The 22,859-nt window shown below is 43.8% G+C and overlaps 1 non-coding gene across 1 annotated transcript; it reads left to right on the plus strand.

The window, feature by feature from the left end:
- The first annotated feature begins 4,199 nt into the window (after positions 1 to 4,199).
- On the plus strand, positions 4,200 to 4,268 carry TRNAA-UGC (transfer RNA alanine (anticodon UGC)). Its single transcript has one exon. It is a non-coding gene; the product is annotated as a tRNA-Ala (tRNA).
- The last annotated feature ends 18,591 nt before the right edge of the window (positions 4,269 to 22,859 follow it).

Genomic DNA, 22,859 nt, shown 5'->3' on the forward strand with positions numbered 1-22,859 from the left:
TCAATAAGCTCTTCTGTTCATCGATATTATCATGCCAACTATTGCCACACTTGGTGTTCACTCTGGAATTGCCACTTTATGCTTACTCAACTGTTATGGAGCATCTATATATTTAAATATGTGTTTCGGAACATATTTTCTGACAAAATGTGCTTTTTATTAATTTTTTTTTGTTTGAGCCAAGAGCTGCATTGGAACATTTGGAGTAGTGGAACCACGAGGAGAATTGCATTTGCATCCATACATTAGTCCAAAACAATGCAGACCTGGTCACTCCCACTAGTGTGGATGGAACACAACAGGTTGTCCTCTTAACAAAATGCACTGTCCCAAAATCAGCTGGAGTTCTCCACAGAGCTTTCAGTGCAACAGCAGCAACTGCATAAACTTGGCAGCACAGAAAATGTTTCAGGTTAAAAGCAAAGGCTCCTTCTGAATTCTCTGTTGCCACGACATTCCACAGGACAGTGCCAATGGGACGAAAGTTTCTTGCTGCTGTCAGATAAACCTTGCGAACTTGGGGAACCACCAATCATGTCCCTGAAGGTGATCTCAGTGACCATGCTGGCATAATATGAAGCAGTACGCTGGACCTAAGTTGTTCAGGGCTTTGTAAATTAATACCCTACCTTCCCAGGCCACACCCCCTCACCAGCCTTGCTTCACATTCTCGAGTGTGTTTGCTAGGTTGGATTGTGTCCAAATTACTTTTGCTTGCCTGGATGGAGGACAGAGAAGGGTGTGTGAGTGGGCGTAGAAACTAGCCTCCTGCGCGAAGGTAAAATTTATGTTCATTGCTCCACCCGCTCTTGCCTCTGGTCCCACCCACTATTGGCATGCGGCCTCCAAAAGTGTCCCCATCCCTGTTTTAGATGGGCCGGATTTAGGTTTGATGAGGCCCTACGCTACTGAAGGTAATGGGGCCCTTTATAGTTCCAGCTGTCCTTTGTCAACAACAAATGGTTTCTGTTTTTTTGTGTTGAATGTATGCTACATGGTAATTTATGGACCTAGATGCAACCAGTCCATGCAGAATGTAGGCACCCTATATATAGAAATGAACAAACCAGTGATATTTTAGGGAGCAGGCTAGCAGGCGGGCCCCATTACTTACATCATAGGAGCCTACACAAAACAAAACACTGTGGTTGTATGTAGGTTTTATTTTGTTTTTTTATCTTATATTTTGGAAAGGTACAGCCAGTGTGTTTTTTTCTTTATTTATTTGGGGGGGGGGCAAGAGAGTGGAGCCCTAAGCTATAGCTTGTTTAGTTTATACGTAAATCCAGCACTGTGTCAGGCTGCACAGAAGCAGAACTAGTTTTTAAAAGTGTCAGGAACCTATTAAAAGTCTGATCTACCAAGGTAAGGATGTTCTGACTGCAACTGGAGAATGCAATAAGGTCCCTGACAGCTGAAAATGTTCAAGTTAAAAATGTAAGAAGATCTTTCCCTGTTGGGAACTATGAAGAGCACAGTGCATTGGGCAAGACGCCGAGGTGCAGATGAGGAATTCCACGGTTTCGCTCTCACCTCCGCCACGAACCCATCTTGGGCCTCAGCCTCAGCCCCTCCATCTGCAATATGGACTTTCCTTTGCAGGACTGTTGTAAGGATTAAAATTAGATCATGTGATGTCTCTTCAACATCTGGAAGTGCTAGGAACATGCAGGAGATAGCTAGATCTTAGTTGCAGCACAAGACTGAGAGGCCTTGCCCATGTGGATCACTTGATCTGCTTTTGAAATGTTCTCCCCATCACTGATTATTTGTTCCCAACAGAGGCTCCTAAGCCTTTAACAAGGGCATCATATTGTTATGCTCATCCCACTTCTCTAATTGATGAGAAGCTCCTGGAGTGCAGCCTTGCATGCTCAAACCCCTTTGGATGGACGTCCCTGGAGGCTTGTCATAATGTTTTCACTTATTTACAAATATATGGGTTGACTATCATTGGAAGCACAGGTTGAACACTCCAGGAGACAGCCAAAGTCCATAGAGAGACAGTCACCAGCACCCTATGATGCTTGCAGAGCTCAAACTCAGCTCTCTGTGTCTTCCTCTATCTCCAAGGAAAGTCTGTCCTTTTCATGAAGACATCTAGACCACATCAACCTTAGCTTGGGTTGGGGGAAAGGTACAAACCTTTCAGGTCTTTCTTAATCTTTCAGAAGTCCAGCTGTTGAGCACCATCAGCCAACCTGCCTAACAAAAGTCAGACTTCCTAACTTTGTTAGGATTGTTGTTTTCCAGCTCCATTAACACTCCCCTTTCCAATTCTACACACACAGAGTCTTAAAATATATTATATCAGGGGGTGGAGCACCTGTTGTCAGACTCCCATCATCCCTAGGGATAGGCGAATGGGTCAATTTCAGTTTCTCATTTTCCCCCAATCTTAAGTTCACCTCTCCACATTTTCACAACAGTTTGCAAATAAAAACAAAAACAAGCCCCCATGAAAATTCGGAAGCACTTTAGTACAAATTTCCCTTAATATACACAATGTTGCATGCGATTGTTTTCCTAACATGCACATTTCTGCAAAGCAATTTCCCCACACTAAATGCATTTTTGTATGCTATTTCCACTAATATGTGCATTTATATGCACACTTAACCTTAGTGCATGCATTTTTTAAAAACACGCTACTTGGCATTGCAAAATTCAGAAACGTGTGAGTTGCGAAAAAGGGCTGTGCTTTGATTTGTGTTTTGTTTCGTAGAATTCAAATTCAGTCAGTTTGCCTCTAAATACAAACTGAATGGAATTTCTCACCCATCTCTAATCATCCCTAGTGATTGGGCACACTGGTAAGAGTTGGAGTCCAACACTTGGAGGGCCACAGGTTCCACATCACTGCCTTTTATACAGGTCTGGAGAATTTGGCTACCTTGTCATGGGGATGGACCACATGTGAGTCCTGAGGTCTTTAGCCAGCCCTTGGGACTCTCCCTAGGCAATGCCTCTTCCTAGGCCACACCCCTGCTGCATCCCCTTCTTGCAAGACTGAAGAGTGTCCTTGAACTGTGAAGATGCCTCACTCCACTTTTGCCTCTGGCCTTGCCCACCACTGGCTTGTGCCCCCATTCCCAGAAGGTTCCCTATAAGGGAATGTGGCCCTTAGGCCTAAAAGCCCCCCCCCCTTATAGTTTCATCAGAAACAGGGTAGAAAACAGCAGACAACTGCTGGGGCAGATTTATGGCTGTGTGAGTGGTATGCACATAACTAGGTGTTGAGCCGGGGGGGGCAGCTTCTCAAAGCCCAGGAAGCAAGGTGCCAGGTTTGGGGGAAGAGGCGTGAACCTCTGACAGAGTCCTAGAGTCCACCTCCCTCTTTCCCAAAGCTTGGTTAGCACTTACCCAGCTTTGGGAAGGATGTGGGAGGGCTCTAGGATCCTGCCAGAGCCTTGCACCTCCTTCCCAAAGCCCAGCGCCTCACTTAGCCAGATTTGAGAAGGCAGCAAGGAGGCCGGAGGGTGTCAAATGTTGGCCTCGCACAGGGTGCCATATTACCCAAGTCCACCACTGTTGCAAGCTTCCAAGGTGTTTGAAGACAAAGAGCAGTGGACCATACAGCCTTTTTTGCTGTGATCTGGTTAGGCAACTCGGAAGTTCAATTCACTCTTAATGACTCCATGTCATCGCTCAACTTCTGTATTTATATATACCTTTAACTCTTCTGAACTAGCCTGAGAGGAGGCAGTTTCTGTACCTCCACCAGAGTAGGGGGTTGCCACCAGGGGGCAGGAATGCACTCTCTCAACAAACAAGCAATGCACACAAACAGGGGTGCTGCTATCTAGGCAAGGTCCCCCAAGGTTGCACTGCAACCTTTGCCAACCTGGTGCCCTTTGGACGACTACTCAGAAGTTGAGGCACACGTGCACTCACACACAGGCCCCAGCCAGGAAGGAGGCACAGAAACTAGAAAGAAGGCAACAATGAGTTTTCAAAAGTGCCAACCAATAAGATTTATTACTCCTCGGTGTGCTTTGGAACACAGGTTCCTTATTTGGGAGCAATCCTAAACCTTTGCAGTTCTGCAAAAGAGCTGAAGTGGCTTGCGCAACTAGACACAGTGCTGGAAATGCAGCAAGCTGGGCAGGTGTGAGGATGGGGAGCAGACTGACAGGGCAAATGGATGCATGTCAGCAACAGGATCAGGATGGCCACAGGCACCCCCAATGGATGGAAGAGCCATAGCTCAGTGGTAGAGCATCTGCCTTGCAAGCAGAAGGTCCCAGGTTCAATCCCTGGCATCTCCAGGTAGACCCCTTGCCTGAAAACCCCATAGAGCTGCTGCTAAGCAGTGTACTGAGCTAGACAGACCAAACATCTGACTTGATATAAGACAGCTTCCTATGTTCCTACCACGGCGGCAAGGAGGGAGGCATCTTGTTGAAGAGCCCCCCAGAACCTGAACCTGCATTAAAACACATGATTGTGTCACCATAAGGCCAAGTTTGAATCATCTCAAGAACAACCTGTCTGGAGCCACCTCTTTTCCAACAACGCTTATGATGCCAGGTGTTTCCCTCCAATGTGCCACCTAATAATAACAAACTCCATCTACTTAAGCTGAGGGTGAGGCCACGTGCCTTGGAAAGGTTAGGCTACGCCATGTGCATGGAAACGATTCTCTGGTGACTCCTTGGGTGTGGCTTTCAACTCCCAAGGTGACAATTCTGAATGGTTAGCAGCTCGTCCATTCTATAATGCCTCGTGCTGTTGACATCCTCTCGGTGGCTTCCCATAGAAGCGACACACAGCAGACCTTGTAAAGCAGAGATAGGCCTTCCTGGTGCTGTTGCACTTTAACTCCCATTGTCCCCGGCCAGCATGACCAATGGTCAGGGATGATGGGAGCTGGAGTCCAGCAACATCTTGAAGGGCCACAGGTTCCCTGTCCCTGGCGCGAAGAGTCACTGCTAAGCAGTGGAGGCTGGTTCTTTAGGGCAAATGGGGCTCTGCCCCACCACCAACCACATTTTGCCTTCAGCCAGCCCCCACCAGACTGCCTCCTTGCTTACAACCACTCCAGGAAGATTCACTGGCTGTCAGCTTCCTCCTCTTCTCATGTAGTCCGTGCATGCATTAATTCTCACCTGTGGCCCGCAGCTTTGTACACACTTGCACAGGTCCTTGTAAGGGGCAGCAGCAGCGGGCTGCAACATCACACCCGCAACAGGCGTGGCCAGGGACAGTGGGGGGCGGCTAGAGGCCAAAGTGGAGAGAGTGTTGGGTATGAACCTTACCATTGTGAAATAGGTTGCATTCTAGCCACAGCTTTCTATATAACGTATGTACATACATATCTCTCTAGGCTCCTTCCAGACGTACCAGAGGCATTACCACAGTTCAAAATGACATTTTAGCCAAGCAAAAGCACCCATGGAAGGTGAGGGGCAGGAAGCTCAAAATGACATACATGCCCTCCCTCCCACCACACATTGTGTCTTCTCAATAATTGTGTGAGATAGGTTAATTTAAAAGGGAGAGTGAGTAGCCCAAGGTAACCTAGTGAGCTTCTTGGCTGAGTGGTTATTTTAACCCTGGTTTCCCAGCTCCTAGTTTGACACTATAAAAGGTAAAGGTAAAGGACCTCTGGACGGTTAAGTCCAGTCAAAGGCAACTATGGGGTTGCGGCGTTTGTCTCGCTTTCAGGTCAAGGGAGCCGGTGTTTGTCAACAGACAGCTTTCTGGGTCATGTGGTCAGCATGACCAAATCGCTTCTGGCACAACGGAACACTGTGATGGAAGCCAGAGTGCACGGAAATGCCGTTTACCTTCCCGCCACAGTGGTACCTATTTATCTACTTGCACTGGCGTGCTTTCAAGCTGCTAGGTTGGCAAGAGCTGGGACACAGCAACGGGAGCTCACCCTGTTGCGGGGATTCAAACTACTGACCTTCTGATCAGCAAACCCAAGAGGCTCAGTGATTTAGACCACAGCTCCACCCGCGTCCCTAGTTTGACACTATAACCACTACACCAAACTAGTGCTCTTTAGAAGCTATAACATACAATAGATCTTAAATTTATTTATCTAAAACATTTGTACGCTGCCTTTTAGGGTAAAATCTTCCCTTCTGCCATTTTTATAAGTGATTATTTTCACATGTAATTTGTGAAATGAAGTTGAAATAGTTGTTTCTTTTTGTCATGGGAACCTTCAGTGGCTACTTTAAGGCTGAACTGTATAAATGGGGTTAATGGCCTGTTTTTTGTGTGCATGTTAAGTCACACTGGGCTATTTATTACATTTGTGCTGGCTTTTAGTAATACAATGAAGTAGATGCTTAAATAAGCTGCAAATTATATTTCATTGGTTATAATTTCAGGTATATTTTTGTAAGGTGCTTTGGAAAGAACATCTCTTTAAGAGCGGGCTATGAATTCATTACATCAATAATACATAAACAAGAGCCTATGTGATCTATAGAAACATAGGGTTGTATCAAACTAAGTTTTACCCACAGCAAATCCACTGAGATGAAAGGACCTAACTTAATAATGTTCATTAATATTAGCGGTTCTATTCTCAGGAGGACTTGCATCGGGTACAAAGGACTGCGCTATTCGCTATATGCAATGTGAAAGTGACAGTTCAGAAAGGAAGACAAACTCCCAACCGAATTTCAATATTTGATTGATGTTTTTATATTGAAAGCTAAGCCTGAGGTGCTGAAAGACAGCGGAACTGGGAGGGAGACAACCTCTGTATTGGTAAATGTGAATTGCCACTGGTTTCAGGGAGGGTTTTCTGATTCTCTGTAGGTGTTTTCACAAATAAAGCTTAAAGCGCCCTCGCTTCCATCAGATATGTAACACGAATGTAAGAGACACCGACCAGAATGCTCATTTGCATTACAAGTGCTTCTGCTCAGCCTTATCTTTCCGCCTGAACAGTTGCTAAAGTCAGACTTAATAGAGATACAAAAATGATTTTAAGCCTCTTGAACAGATGCTTCCGTGTTAAGTATTTTGGCTGCACAGACTTGTCTGGAGCCTGGGATTTGTGTAGCTCCTTGACGGTAATCCAAGTTCCTTATCTAGATCAAAGGAATGAGGCTGTGATTCTAATGTGTCTATCTCTTAATTACTGCCACCGTTCCCTTTTCACATGGAAGGGATTCAAAAGCTTCCCCCCCCCCAGGTGTTCATCAGCTGCTGAATATCAGGGAGACCCTAAGATTTGCAGGAGTACAATTCTTAATAAATTACAGTACTTCCAGGGTCGGGGGGGGGAGAGAGATTGGTGGGGGGCATCAAGAAAACAGCAACCTCCAAATTAACCCAGCAATGGCTGAGCAAGCTCCGTAGCCAACAAATGTTAAGTGTCATGGAGGTGGAGGCATATCAAGGATGGTGATGGAGTAACCTGAAGCACTCCTGTCAGAAGGTGAGGACCACAAAGCCATGAGCTTTCATGGACTGCGGTCCACTTCACCAAGGTCAGAAGATTGCGGTGGGGTCAGGCAAGTCACTGGGCCAGCCTGGAGTAGCTTAGCCTAGATCAGTCCCAGTGATGTCATGCGATGGGAGTGGTGCTGGCTCCAGATTCAACAAATCCTGGGCTGACTCAGCCCTTCCCCACCCCGAAAGATGCCCCATTCCAGGGACGATGCCAGCAGATAACCCACCGATGGAATTTCCACCTGCCTGGCATCATTCCACAGGTACAGACTGGCAGGGTTGGGCAGAAGGAGACCTCTACCCAATACACCCACCCACCTCAGGAAAGGTGGCTTGGATAGTTCTGTTAGTCGTTTTTAATATATATATATATTATTGAATTTCATACAAAGCAAGAATAAACAGGAGAAATCACCTCTCTCCAAATTCTACTCCCGTTTCAGAGTCCCAGATTTGTTTTATAATATTGGTTTGACCCAACTGGGCATTACTAAATATCTTATCTATAATACATAGTTGTCTTTTAGATCTTGAGTCCATATTGATGATCAACTTTTCAAAGCAGGTTAAGAGAGGACTGCTGGAAGTGTTTAAAAACACGTTTATTAAGAAGCCAGAAGCCTTTTTACTAGGTATTACAAGAAAGGAATTACCTAAGAAAGATGTTACCTTTTTTTATGCCACAACAGCAGCTAGAATTGTATTAGCAAGGAATTGGAATAGAATTTATGGAACTGTTTGAACTGACTGGGAGACTCCGGGACCAGGGAGAAGAATCAGTGGAAGAAGATTGGAAGAAATTTAAAGTTTATTTAGAAAAGAATTATAAGATTAGTAATATTCAATAAAGGATTTGGAAGTATAAGGAGGTTGCACAAGTAGGTTAGATTAAAGTAATATGTGTTCAGATTTAGATATATGATAGGATGTTATTATGCTCTTAAGATTAAAATTATATCATGAGGTTTTGGAAATTTTTCATTGAAAAGGGATTAAGAGTAATATTTAGATGAGATAATTAAGAAATAGAATATTATTAAGATTTAGAAAGTGCTAAGTAAGTGATATATAGAAACGTAGAAAGGAGGGAAAGGAGGACGTCGACAAAGATATGGAATATAAGATTGAGTGATGTATTTTTATGTTTTTATTTTTGTTGTTTTTGTGGTATGTATAAGATATGTTAGTTGTTTTCTATGTTTTCTTATTATAATAAAATTATTTTTTATTATAAAAAATTAATAAATATATTTTTAAAAGAGAGAGAGAGGACTGCTGGATTGGATATTAAATGTAGCACGTGCTGAAGATGCAGCCAGCGGACCCCCTCAGCTGACAGTTTTGACGTTATCTGTTTGTTGATAGTCTCTAAGATGCCATCAGACTCCCTGGTGCGTTTGTCGCAGAAGACTCACACTGCAACTCCTCTGGAAATTGGGATGGTTGTTTTGAATTGTGAATTCATAGTTTTATCTTGTTGTCACCTGCCTTCAGCTCCCCAGAGGAAAGGCAGAGGGTGTATGTGTTTTAAATGAAAAGAATAAGCTTGCCCTGTTCCCTGGAAATGCCATGTTTTGGTTACTCACTCTATATTGGAAACCCAGATAGCACTGCTGTCAAGATGGCTGAAGACCAGGGAGGTTCCAGGAAGAGGGTGCACTTTCACCTTTCTTGCTCACTAGAAACTTACTCCCTTCCAAGCTATATAGCAATAAGACAAACCACTGGCCCTCCAGATGTTGATAGACTCTTAACTGTCACCAGCCAGTACAGCAGTTGGTCAGAGGTGATGGCAACTGTGTCCCAACAAGAAGTGGAGGGCCAAAGGTTATTCGTCTCTGAAACAAAGTATCCGGGTTTGCATGCATCTCAGGTGACCAGACACAAAAGAGGAGAAGTTCTCCTGAGCCATTAATAGGTATGTACAGTAGAAGACACACATCAAAGGCTTGTCTTTAGGGTCTGATTTTATTGATGACTTTTATGTATATTTCATGTGGGTGCAGGAGCTCCTGTCCTTTCTGCATCTGGTCACCCTATTTGGGTCTGGCAGACAGTGGAAAAGTTCCAGGAAGATGGGAAAGAATGAAAAAAGGTGTCCTCTTTCTTCTCCTTGATCCCCAAAGAGACCAACAACTCTCCCCAATTCCAAGCTGGTTAGAGCGTTGAACATAAGAGCTCCTGTTAGAGGCTGGGGAATATGCCAAAGCATTCTATTACTAGTCCCTACTTGTTAAATACTCAATGTAAAAGGTCAAATGATGGTTGCTGAAGCAAATATCTGACAGATACCTGGCACCCAAATCTGTAGCCCTGGAATCAGTAGAGGTGATGTTTTCTTTTTCCCAGTGCTTGTTTGAAAACTAGTGCAATAGCTTCTGGATTTTATTTTCTCTCTCTCTCTTTTAACCCCTTTTCTATTTCCTTTTCTTTCTCTCTCTTTCTTTCTTTATTCCTCTCTTCCCCCTTCTCTTTATGTTTTTATTGTCGTTAGATCAAAGTCTTAGTTTGGACACACACACACACACACACACACACACACACAATTGAGGGAAAAGATATTCAGTATTGATTTTTGTATTTTTCCTCTAGAAGCACTAATAAAATTTATTTATTTTTAAAAAATGAAAATCGGTGCCATGATTTTTCATCTCAGATCAACACTTCTGCCTGCCCCCTGCTTTCCAGAACTGCAGGATGGTGTCCTTCCCTCTGAAAGGTCAACCATCCCCTTGCTTGTTCTCTAGGCCCATCCAGACTTCCTTTTTTGCCACACAATTCTCAGGCACAGACAGGTCGGCATTTTAAAGCTTTGTGTCTGAGCGGGTTTTGTTGTCCCAGTGATTTCCCGGAGAGAACCTATGTTTTACCACTGAATTGGAGCAAATGGCAATTGCCAAATGCTCCGATTCAGAGGTAAAACGCGGGTTTTCCCAAGGAGTGCCAGTTTAAAAAGAAAAAAGCCATCCCTGCTCGGCCATGGAGCTTTAAAGCCCAGAATGTGCCTTGAAACACAGCACAAAAGGAAGTCTGGGGCTCCAGAAAGAAGCTGTGCACTTCCTCTCCTGTCAACAATGCTGCCCTTTGTGAATCCGATGTCTTAGCTAAGGAGGGGCCACATTCTGCCGCACCACCCCTCCCACCTCTTCTCCAAGTCTGCTTAAGACCAAACACAAACAAAAGATGAGCCTAGGAAATAGGCATCTCTCTGAAGGGATGGCAAAGATGAGGCAACGACTGAGGCGTGTATTGCTGGCTCCAGGGCTGCTAAACTGGAGAGGCAAGCAAATCGGATGGATCGGGGCAAAAGGCATTGATACTGGAGGAACAGGTGCAAAGCACTAAACAACCAGGAGGAAGGAGGGTTCCTGTCAATGGGACTGTACACCAAAAGAAGGTTTAATTTTTTTTAAAAAAAAAATGATTCATCACCTGGCTTCTATCAATTGATTCCAATCAATTATCTTCTCCAGATTCCAACCACAGTGCCTTTTCAGAAATAGTACATTTTTATCCCACTCTTCCTCCCAGGAGCAGAGTTTTCAGTCACACCCCATCCCTTTATCCTCACAACAATCCAGTAATTAGGGTAAGATGAAGGATTGAGCGTGCCAAGGTCACCCAACGAGCTTTATGGCCAAGTGGCAATTTGAGAAAGTACATTAACTTTCAATCACACCAATTTAAATTTTTGCCATCCACTTCCAGCAATGCCTGCAGTTAAGGTGGTGCCGAATGTATTGCTCTGTTTCTTTGGACCACATCAGTGTGGCTCAGAGGGGGATCTTGCTGTCTGGGCAGCCCAGGACCTTCTTACACACTGCCCAGGCTTGTGCCCCAGGGAGGTCGCTTGGGTGATGCTAACACAGCAGTTTGACTTCACACCGGAGGCACACTCCCATTGTCTCTTGAGACAGATGGAGGCCAACAACTCAAACAGCCGAAACACTGAAAAGCAAGACAACTAAAGATACATGTATTTGAATGAAAACATTCAGGATGGAACGCAGTGAGGTGCATCCCATGCATGCTCTAGGTCATGTATGATCTAGTTGAGATTTCTGCATTGCAGGGGGCTGGACTCGGTGACCCTCAGGGTTCCTTCCAACTCTAGGATTCTATGAGTCTATGATCTAGGAGACCAGGGTTCAAATCCCCACTCAGCCATGAAACTTACTGGTTGACAGATTAGCAGCCACTGCATCAATAAATGCCTCAATCATAAATAACAGCAGGCATTGTATGACCTCGCAGCCATTGTATAACCCCCCCAAACAAATCAGGACGAATGTTCAATGAACTGGTCATCTGGAAGCGGCTGGTGTCTTCAGTAACCCGTGGAAGCACATGCCAACAGTTGCAACCTCTTGAGGGATCAGCAACGGCAGATAGTGACTAGCAGACAAACACATTACTGTTGGAAAAGCATGAAGAGAGGAACATGGGAAGCTTGCTTCAAGCTGTCCTGTAGGTGCTACTACCGGCCCAGCCAGCTAAGCATTGTCTACAGCAGTCTTTCTGAGCCCTGCTTGGAGATGCTGGAGATTAAAACCGTGACCTTCTGAACGCTGCTGAGCTACAGCCTTTCCCCATACAGCCTCCATGTTGACAAAAGCGATTTGGGTTCCTACCCAGTTCCAAGAGTGGTGCCATCATCCCAGAACATGCAGAGCCAGATTTTTGAGGCCGTTTACAAAATGGCTCCAATTAATTGCGGCTGCAATTACATCACATTGTATCACAGACTCCCTGAGAGTACCTGTTAGTTAGGCTGTTAAATTATATTATTAAATGGCACGCATGGTTGATTTGTGGATGGATTGCCACACCCACCAAATTGCCCGGAGAATCCGGATGGGAATTTTGCTGGAGTTTGCTTACTTTGAGGAACATCTGGAGTCATCAGGACAAAGGTTGAGGCAGGGTAGGGACCACAAGAAAATAAGGAATTCCACTAGGAAACAAATTGGAATTCCAAAGCAGTTTACATTAGCTGGGGTACATGCAAAGTATTTTAGAGCATTTATATTCCTACTCAGCCCCCATCAGCTCTTGTTGTTGTTGTGGTTTAGTCGTGTCCGACTCTTCATGACCCCATGGACCAGAGCACGCCAGGCACTCCTGTCTTCCACTGCCTCCCGCAGTTTGGTCAGACTCATGTTGGTAGCTTCGAGAACACTGTCCAACCATCTCGTCCTCTGTCGTCCCCTTCTCCTTGTGCCCTCAATCTTTCCCAACATCAGGGTGTTTTCCAGGGAGTCTTCTCTTCTCATGAGGTGGCCAAAGTATTGGAGCCTCAGCTTCAGGATCTGTCCTTCCAGTGAGCACTCAGGGCTGATTTCCTTAATAATGGATAGGTTTGATCTTCTTGCAGTCCATGGGACTCTCAAGAGTCTCCTATAGCACCATCGGTTCTCAGGGTAGTGCATTTTTTGCAGCTCCAGTTTCTGCCTTTGGTACCCCTTGTTACATAATGGATGTTCATCTGTAGGTGACTGTTTCATGAAGGATCCAGGTATATGACTGTGGATTACCATAGGTGACTTTCTGCCCTTGAAACGGTCTTTGCTGTGTTTTACTTCACACACCCAGCTGAATCCCCATTTGGTCATGAAGCTCACTGGGCCAGTCACTGCTTCTCAGCCTAAGCCAGGCATCGCCAAACTGCGGCCCTCCAGATGTTTTGGCCTACAACTCCCATGGTCCCTAGCTAACAGGACCAGTGGTCAGGGATGAAGGGAATTGTAGTCCAAAACATCTGGAGGGCCGAAGTTTGGGGATGCCTGGCCTAAGCCAACCTACCTCAGAGGGTTGTTGTGGAGGTTAAATGAGGAGGGGGAAATCTCGTGTATGCCACTTCAAGTTCCTTTGAGCAAAAGGTGAGATATCAATGAAAGAATGAATGAAAACAGGAAAGGCCCTTTCAAGAACTGGAAGAGAACCCACAGCCACCATCCTAGGTCACAGAACTGTTCTTGTTGTGAGTCCCATGGAGCCAACCAAGACATTGATTGTGGGAGGCCCAGTTCCTTGGCCCCCAGGGGCCAGCTCCCCTGGTCTCTATCACAAGTGCCTACTTTTAGTCGTGTTTCAAATGTACTTGTTATTTTTGCATTTTAAACTGCTTTTTTTAATTTAAAATAATAATAATTTTTATTTGATTTTACAAGTATAGAATTTTAACAACCCCAAATACAGGTGAAACTCGGAAAATTAGAATATTGTCGAAAAGTGCATTTATTTCAGTAATGCAACTTAAAATATATGAGATAGATGCATGACATGCAAAACAAGATATGTCAACCCTTTATTTGTTGTAATTGTAATTATTTGTCGTTAGGCGGGTCAATTATAAAACGAATGTAATTAATGAAATGTAATAGTGATGTTTATTTTTGTATTATTGCAACTATTTGTTTTATTACTGCGGAATTTCCAAAAGAAAGCATTTGTAAAAGTAAAAATAAAAATAAAAATAAGTTGCATTACTGAAATAAATGCACTTTTCGACAATATTCTAATTTTCCGAGTTTCACCTGTATATATATTCATATTTAGAGATTTCTCTGAATCTCTGGACTTCCACCTTTCCCTCTCTGGGTCCTGTTGTCAACCTTTTCAACTGCATATTATTCTGTAATCCATATTTTATGGCTCTCCATTTTGTCAACAATATTTGCTACATTACAAGTGTTATTTCAATCCTGTTAATGTTTTCGTCTGCTTATAGTGGTCTCCCATTCTTTATTAAAACTTTGGGTCTTCTGCTTTGAATTGCTTTGAATTATGTATAAGTTGCCTCGAGACAGTTGTTTAGAAGGCGACTAATAAATCAACAACAACAACAACAACAACAACAACAACAACAACAACAACAACAGGTGAGAGGCAACATAATTAGAGGCAACATTCAATGATGTTTCTGTCATTGTTCACCCGTTCTGAACCTCCCTTCCTTTCCACTGAAGGGCGTTATAGAAACAAACAATCCAGCAGAGATAAAAACAGCAGCAATTAAAAAGCCTGGGAAAATCAGAATAAAAACATATTTTCATGGTGCCTTAAAGATAAAAGCTTAAAAGATAACAGGGAGTAACTCTAGCAGAAAATCCCACACAACAACAAAGGAAACCCTCCTTCCAGTCACCACCCATCTTGCCACCCTCTGATGGTGGGGGCACTTGGGAGAGGCCTTTGGAAGCAGCTTTTAATGTGGGGGCAAGTTGGATCATATCCATACCACCAAAGCACATCAATATTACTTGAACAACCATCACTCCTCCCAAAGGAATCCTGGGGACCGTAGTTAAGCCCTCACGGATTTATGATTCCCAGTTCCCTTAAACTACAGTTCATAGGATTCTTTGGGGGGAGAGGGAAGCCACGTTCTTTCAGTGTATCAGTTTGGTTTGAGAAATGTTCCCTCGGATACCTGGGTTCCAAGCCTTGAAAGGTAAGAGGAAGCATTTTGCAGTAGCAGCAGTAAGATGTGTAATATGGCCACCCAGCTCTCATTGCAAAATAATAAAAATAATAATAATAAAACCTGCAGCCTGTGCAAAGGAAATTATGAACGGTGACAAATTAAGAATTAGCAATTACCACGCACCCCCCAAAATGAGGAAACACGTCACCAAAAATAAAAGAGGGCACAGGTTTGCATAACATTTGCACGCCTCAAATCACATTTAGAGATGCAAATGTAGAATTTTATAATTTAAATAGTGATACAGTACACCAGAGTGGGGCAGAAACCATGTGACTCATGTTCCTGCTGAGCCTGTAATCTAGGGGCTCTTTGTGAATGGGTGAAGGCGCGGCGATCTGCGCCCTGAGGAGCATGTGGCGTTGGGCAGCTGGGCTGGCTTGAGCGGGTGGGGGGGCGCTGCCCCTCAAAGGAGGCAGCGCCGCCGCCACCTCGCTTCAGGCACCGCCACCGGGAAAGAAACGAAGCGGGTGAGGCGGAAATGCAGGCAGCTCCGTGTGCCTCCTCGATGCGCCCTTCGATGCGCCCCTGCTGGGCGGGCGCCGTGGTGCGCGGTGTCACTCAGCTCAACGGGAAAGATGCCCCTGGGGCCGGACTATATTTTGGAGGGGGGATGAACGAATTCCTATGCCCCACAAATAACCCAGAGATGCATTTTAAATAAAAGGACACATTCTACTCATGTAAAAATATGCTGATTCCTGGACTGTCCGCAGGCCAGATTTAGAAGGCAATTGGGCCAGATCCAGCCCCTGGGCCTTAGTTTGCCTATCCATGGTCTAGAGCAGGCATGTCAAACCTGCGGCCCTCCAGATGTTTTGGACTACAATTCCCATCTTCCCCAACCACTGGTCCTGCTAGCTGGGGATCATGGGAGTTGTAGGCCAAAACATCTGGAGGGTCGCAGGTTTGACATGCCTGGTCTAGAGGATCACTAAAGGACAGCCTGCAAATAGTCTCATGAGATGATGGATCAGCCCTACCCCAACCTGACAGTGGTCGGACTACAACATCCAGGTTTGCTTTCGATACAGTTGTCAAAACCAGCATGAAAACAGAGCTCACGCTTGATAAACTGTACAGTGGAACCTCCGTTCTCGAACGCCTCCGTTCTCATACATTTCGGTTCCCAGACGCCAAAAGCCCAAAAGTAAATGCTTCCGTTTTCGTTTTTCGGAACACGAACATGCGATGCAGCTTCCACTGAGTGCAAGAAGCTCTTGCCACCAATGGGAAGCCATGCTTTGGTTTTCCGAAACGGATTTCGTTTGGGAACCGAGGTTCCACTGTAACAGGGGCATTGATCGGAGAGATCTTTTTCTATATAATCTAGAAGTTATGGTAGAATTTTAGGTAGCCAAAAAAAGAATAGCTAAAAAGCATACTTGCAAGCATGATAGACTATCTAAAGGTCTACTTTAGCAGTTAAAAGGTAAAGGTAAAGGGACCCCTGACCATTAGATCCAGTCGTGACCGACTCTGGGGTTGCGCGCTCATCTCGCATTATTGGCCGAGGGAGCCGGCGTATAGCTTCCAGGTCATGTGGCCAGCATGACAAAGCCGCTTCTGGCAAACCAGAGCAGCACATGGAAACGCCGTTTACCTTCCCGCTGTAGCGGTTCCTATTTATCTACTTGCATTTTGACGTGCTTTCGAACTGCTAGGTTGGCAGGAACTTTAGCAGTTAGTTAGAAAATAAATAAATGTGTATGTAGGTATATCTCTGGCACATCTTACAGTTTCACAAGGTAGGAAAGAACAGGAAAACAATATTAATAACAAAAAAACTGAAAAGAAAGAGACTACAAAGCTTCATCACATATCAATTATCAGTTTGGCACACACGTTCCCAGGGCAGCATGTAAAATCTATCAATCTGGCAAGATGAAAGCCTAATTGCCTGGGTAAGATTACTGCCGACCACAAATTAATTAACAGTCAATGCATTTCAAACTTGTCTGCCAGTTAGGTATGCCAAATTACAGGCCTGCACTTTTGAGCAAGGGCAAAGAGGAAGACTGATAGTCAGAGACAGGAAACCTACACAAAATCGGAAACAGTCGCTGCTAAAAGAGCACATATTTTGGTACAGGATTAACCATGCCTTCCATCATCACAGGTGTAGTTGGTGGCAGTGATGAAGACGGTCCAGAAACTGGCTTTGAACGCAGTTCTGAAATTGCAGTTGGTTCAAAATGCAGCCACCAGGATGCTATGCAGTCAAGGTCGTTTTGCGCACATTACTCCAATCCTGTACCAATTACAACGGCTGCCAATTTGTCCCCAAGCCCCATTTAAGGTAATGGTATTGACTTCTAATGCCCTACATGCCCTAGAAACTGGTTCTCTGAAGTGAATCTGCCCCTTTCTGTTACTCATTTTCCCAATCTCAGTTTTAGTTCAACACATTACCACATCAGTTTGCAATTCTCTTTTTAAAGTCATCATGAAAATTCAGGAACATTTTAGTGCAGATATCTCTTATTTTGGTATGCAGTTTCCCCTAAAACATTTTTTTTGCCATTTCCCCATAAATAATGCAAACTAGTATGCTATTTTCACCAACATGTGCATTTTTATACGCACTTCACCCTAACATATGCAGTTTTCGTACACATTACTTGGCATTGCAAAATTCGGAGAAGTGTGAATTTCAAAGAGTTTCTGGTTTTTATCAGTTCATTTGTTTTGGAAAGCAAAAATTGGCTAAGATCTCCTTTAAAAGCCAGCTGAATCAAATTTCTTCCCCATCCCTAGTGTGGGGCTTCTTCTCCTTTTGATTATTATGTAGTGTGAACATGTTTGCTGCCTTATCTTTTTGTTGATTAGGTGATGTGGGAGAACCTGTTCTTAAAGATGGGGTACGAAAAAGATAGGATGAAAGAACAGTAGGAGTTACAGAACAAAAGAAAAGTCAACATGAACCGTCCTGCTTCTAAACATCTCTTGATTCCAAATCTGAGGCGCATTGACTTATGGCTTTTAAATATCTCAACGAGATGCTACTTGTCACGGCCTTCTGCAGCCTGCCAGGAAATTTGTTGCGCTTTGCAGCTCATGAGGAGAAACAGAGCGAAAGTTGCTGAATCCTCAAAAAAGCAGTTAATTTCTCAATTAACTGATTAACTGCTGATAATCTAGAGGGTAATTTTGTGCTGGGGGAGCATGCAAACACTGACGCCTTTCCTATCCCTCCATCCCAGTCAGGCCCCATCTGCACAATACATTTAAAGAAGCACAATACCACTTTAAACAGTTACTGTACAGCTTTCCCAAAGAATTGTAGGAACTATGGTTTCTTAAAGGTGCTGAGAGTTGTTAGGAGACACCATACCAGCCTCCTTTGAGAGCTACAGTTTCAGACTTCCCCAGGAAGAGGGACTGACTGTTATACCGGTCTGGAAACTGTAGCTCAGTGAAGGGAATAGGGATCTTCTAACAACTCTCAACACCCTTTCTCAGGATTTGTTGGGCAAAGCCATGACTTTTTAAAGTGGCATGATCACAAACTTATAGATTTAAAAACAACAACAACACCAAGCATAAAGTATTGTCTTCCAAGACAAAAACACGTACAACTGTTAAGTCTTGTATGCAATCATCCACATTGCATCAAAACAAACTGAGAAAATACTTTATATTACAGATTAAGCCTTCCATCCAAGAAGCTGGACTAGTGTTTTGTTCGGATGAAAAGGGTGGCCTGGGAATACCTGCTGTCAACAGCTGTGCGTTTAGCCAAATTATCATCCTCCTCAGCATCTATTTTTTTCTCCGCACGGCCTACATTATTGGACAGTGTTAACTAACATAGAGCAACGTATCAGATACAGCCTGTCATCCTGTCTGCCTGTCTATCTTGCTGCACCAAACAGTAAGAATCTCCAAAGTTTTAGCACTTACTGGGCTTATAGTATTTTATAATACTTGGGTTGTAACCCCCCCCCCCCAATGAGAGTCCTTCTCAGACTAGGTCTATTGAAATTAATGAGCATGCCTAAATTAGGCTCATTCATTTCAGTGGGTCTATCTACACTGATAAAAACTTACTCAATGTGTTTGTTTATAAATATACAGGTTTGAGCATAGGAGGTGCATTGCTATTCTCCTTTTCTAGAAAAATAGCATTGCACTTACTTCTATATGCCAACCCCACAACTCATAGCTATATTATATAAATAGATATAGGTAGATAGGCCGATACCAGGAATGTGGATGATAACGCCGATATCTTGCTGAAACACATCACCTACGGTGCTGGGGCTGTGTTTGCTGCAATGCTGCGCCTTCCACATTCTGCCTGCAGGCAGGTCTCTGTGATTCAGATGACTCCAATGGGCGAAGCTGGGTTGAGAGAATTAGAACCAAGGTGCTTGCCACCCTATGATTAGAGCATCTCCAAGCAGGGCCTTTGTGCAGCTTCCATTGCAACACTTTCCTGGCAGCTACCGGCTTATAATGCTGCGCCCACACGGCCTCTACAAACCTCTTTTTCTTTTTTCTTTTACACTTGTGAGAGTCGGGGTGCCATCAGGCTAGGGTTTGGGGGAAACAAGCCTAACCTTCCAGTGAACAGCAGGAGGAACCCCCCAATGCAGCACAGCTGCCTCAACACATTTGGAAGCAATGCCTGTAACATATGAAGAAGGGGGACGTCCCCTAAGATCCTTAAGTCCAGCGTTTGAAATTATCGAACCACACCAATGTATGGGAAGGATGAGTTCAGCACGATGACCCCTCGATGCCCTTGTGGGCGTAGCATGATTCACAAGAGCAAATGGTTGCAACACGGTGAGGGGGTCCATTTTCGACACACACCCTGCTCACCGGGACTTTTCATGAGTGACTCAGAACCACAAAAATGCTTGCGCTGGAACTGGATTCGCTGCCCTTATCAAATGCAAATGAATGAAGAGATAGCTTGCCACCTCCGCAACGCTCTTAAATGTCCCACTTGAACAGAGCATGATTAACATGCCAGGAAATTAATGCAGCTTCCATCACGGGCATCGACAACATCCTTTATTTAGACTGCCAAAATGAAACTCAGTAAGAGCAAAGAGAAAATCAGTAACTGCGGCTCCAAGTCCATTTCAGAGTGCTGTAAGGTGGGAACATCCAGGGTCAAAATGTCTTTGGGACAACCTAATATGAGGCGTGCAAATCACAGAATCGTAAAATTGTAGAGTTGGAAGGGACCGCAAGGATGATTTAGTCCAGGCATCCTCAAACTGTGGCCCTCCAGATGTTTTGGCCTACAACTCCCATGATCCCAAGCTAACAGGACCAGTGGTTGGGGAAGATGGGAATTGTAGTCCAAAACATATGGAGGGCCGAAGTTTGGGGATGCCTGATTTAGTCCAACCCCCTGCAATGCAGGAATCTTTTGCCCAAGGTGGGGCTTGAACCCATGAGATTCAGAATCTCAGGCAAATGTAACAGAATTCCAATAAAATAATATAAAATAAATAAAATAAAATAAATAAACCTTGGGAAGCTGTGGAAGGGATCTTTAATTGGCCCAAGTTCAAACATTTTTCTTTTCTCCCTTGTCAGATTGCAGGCTCCTATTTGCCACGGAAAATACTAGAGGTGTACATTGGTCTGAGTACAAGGGAAACGGGGATGATTTTCGTGACTGTAGCACTAACAGGATGTCTTGAGTTAGATCAGGGACTCCCTAAATTCCTGTGACTCTGTAGACTTGAGTACCCCCCGCCAAGAAAGGTTGCATTTTGCCATTTAAAATAAAATGGCAACTGTATTTTTAAAAAGCAGAACCAGGCTGACTCGAGCTTGTGGGGGAAGAGAACAAAGAAGGGATGGGGTGGAGAAGTGCAAGGAATATTTTGTTTGGACAGACAGGCCTAGCTTTTAATCTCAATGAATTATTTTCCCAGGGTATTCCAGAGTGATTTGGGGGAGGGATGTTGCTGTAAATAAGAGTCCTTTCCCCCACCCCACGATCATTTTTATTCTGCACGTTTTGCCTGGGAAAGCAGGGCGGTGAACTATTGGCATCCATTCCAATCACTTTCTTTTTTTCCTTTTCTTTTTATTAAAGATTTTCTCGATTTACAAAAATATGTGCAATGTCTCTTGTAACATTTTTACAAATCAGTTTCATTTCTGTTTGCTAAAAATTAAAAATCAGTACTTCAGGAAATTTGTTTTCATTCCACTTCTCTTCTTTTGTCTTTTTGGGTTTTTTGCCTGCAAATTTTATCTGCTTCTGCAAAAATAAAAATGCTACAGCTGTTTTTAGGTTCCCCATTATAGTCAATGGGGAGAATTTCAGAGATCTGATTTGGACCTGAATAACAAATCAGAATCCAATCAGAAAGACGCATGGCAGATACAAATCAGAACAGGTTGCTTCCCAACACCACAGAATAAGATCCAAGGCAAATGTTGTGGCTGGTGTACAACTCTAGCAAATACACACCTGAAAGCTCACAACTGTACTTAAAATAAACCTACGTTTTTAACTGGAAAATAGCCAGCAATAAAAGGGTGAGTGGTAGCTGCATACTCTGCTCAAAATCATTGCCACTGGGGGCTGCTTTTAATTAAACAACAACAACAAGCAACCCATTGGGTTTTTGTTACATTTATTTGAATCACAGTTGTATTTTTTAAAATAAAAAAATGCCCTAGCTTTCCCCAGGAATTTTGAGGACTTTAGTCATGTCTAAGCCCAAACCACTAGCTCCGAATCACAGCTCCCAGTGCTACCTGGATTAATTCATGACAACTAATACCATTTGCAATCTGAATTAAATCTGATGTGGCCTCAGATTCACATAGGTTGCCATGAGAATAAATTATGCAGGGCACACAATAGCAAGTAGGCATATATAATCGAGCCAAGCTAAACTGGAACTTATTATGAAGCTCCTTTCCTCTCACTGACGTCAAGTGGGATGAATTTGCTGAAATCCAAGTACTTTAGTTTCAAGTAGGGTGTGGAAAGAGTTTAGGTAACAGGGCAGGAGTGTCTCATAATTTAAATTATTCAATTAATTTCCTGGCTTTGTGAAATCCAGATTTCGCTGTACTCAGCATTGTGGACGTGCGTTACGAACTCTCAGTTTGACTAAATTTCCTCTGAAAGATATAATTACAAATCTTTAAACTAGGCTTGCTGTACATCGGGAAAATTCCTGACACAACCTGGTTTTCGGGTGTAAAAATGATGTCTCGGGAGGGGGGGATTTGCCGAAACGGCAAAATGTCAGGGGGAAACCCGGAGGTATGGAAAAAGCTTCCCCCCAGAAGCTCAGCAATTTGGGTTTGTTCCAAAAAAGCTCAACAACTTTGTTGGTGTCAGGAATGCAACTTTTTGGAATATGGCAACCCTATTAACTCCCCCCCCCCCCGAGAAAACAGATTCCTTTGTAGTGCAGGCCTGTGTAAAAGCTCCTTGTCATGAAGCAAAAATCTTGAAATCGTACATTTAAAAAATACACTTCCCCGCCACCATTTAGTGTATCACTCGACATATACCTTCAGATAGAGCTTTCAGATCTGTGTATTTATTTACTCGCAGCAAAAAATTCAAACTGTGTACAAAACATAAAGTCACATGTGCAGGGCTGGATTTAGGTTTGATGAGGCCCTAAGCTGCTGAAGGTAATGGGGCCCTTTATAGGTCCAGCTGTCCTTTGTCAACAACAAATTGTCACTGGTTTTTTGTGTTGAATATATGCTATATGGCAGGGGTCAGCAAACTTTTTCAGCAGGGGGCCGGTCCACTGTCCCTCAGACCTTGTGGGGGACCGGACTATATTTTGAAAAAAATATATGAATGAATCCCTATGCCCCACAAATAACCCAGAGATGCGTTTTAAATAAAAGGACACATTCTACTCATGTAAAAACACCAGGCAGGTCCCACAAATAACCAGAGATGCATTTTAAATAAAATAACACATTCTACTCATGTAAAAACATG

The sequence above is a fragment of the Zootoca vivipara genome, chromosome 6 (genome assembly GCF_963506605.1).
Source record: "Zootoca vivipara chromosome 6, rZooViv1.1, whole genome shotgun sequence".
NCBI classification, from domain to species: domain Eukaryota; kingdom Metazoa; phylum Chordata; class Lepidosauria; order Squamata; family Lacertidae; genus Zootoca; species Zootoca vivipara.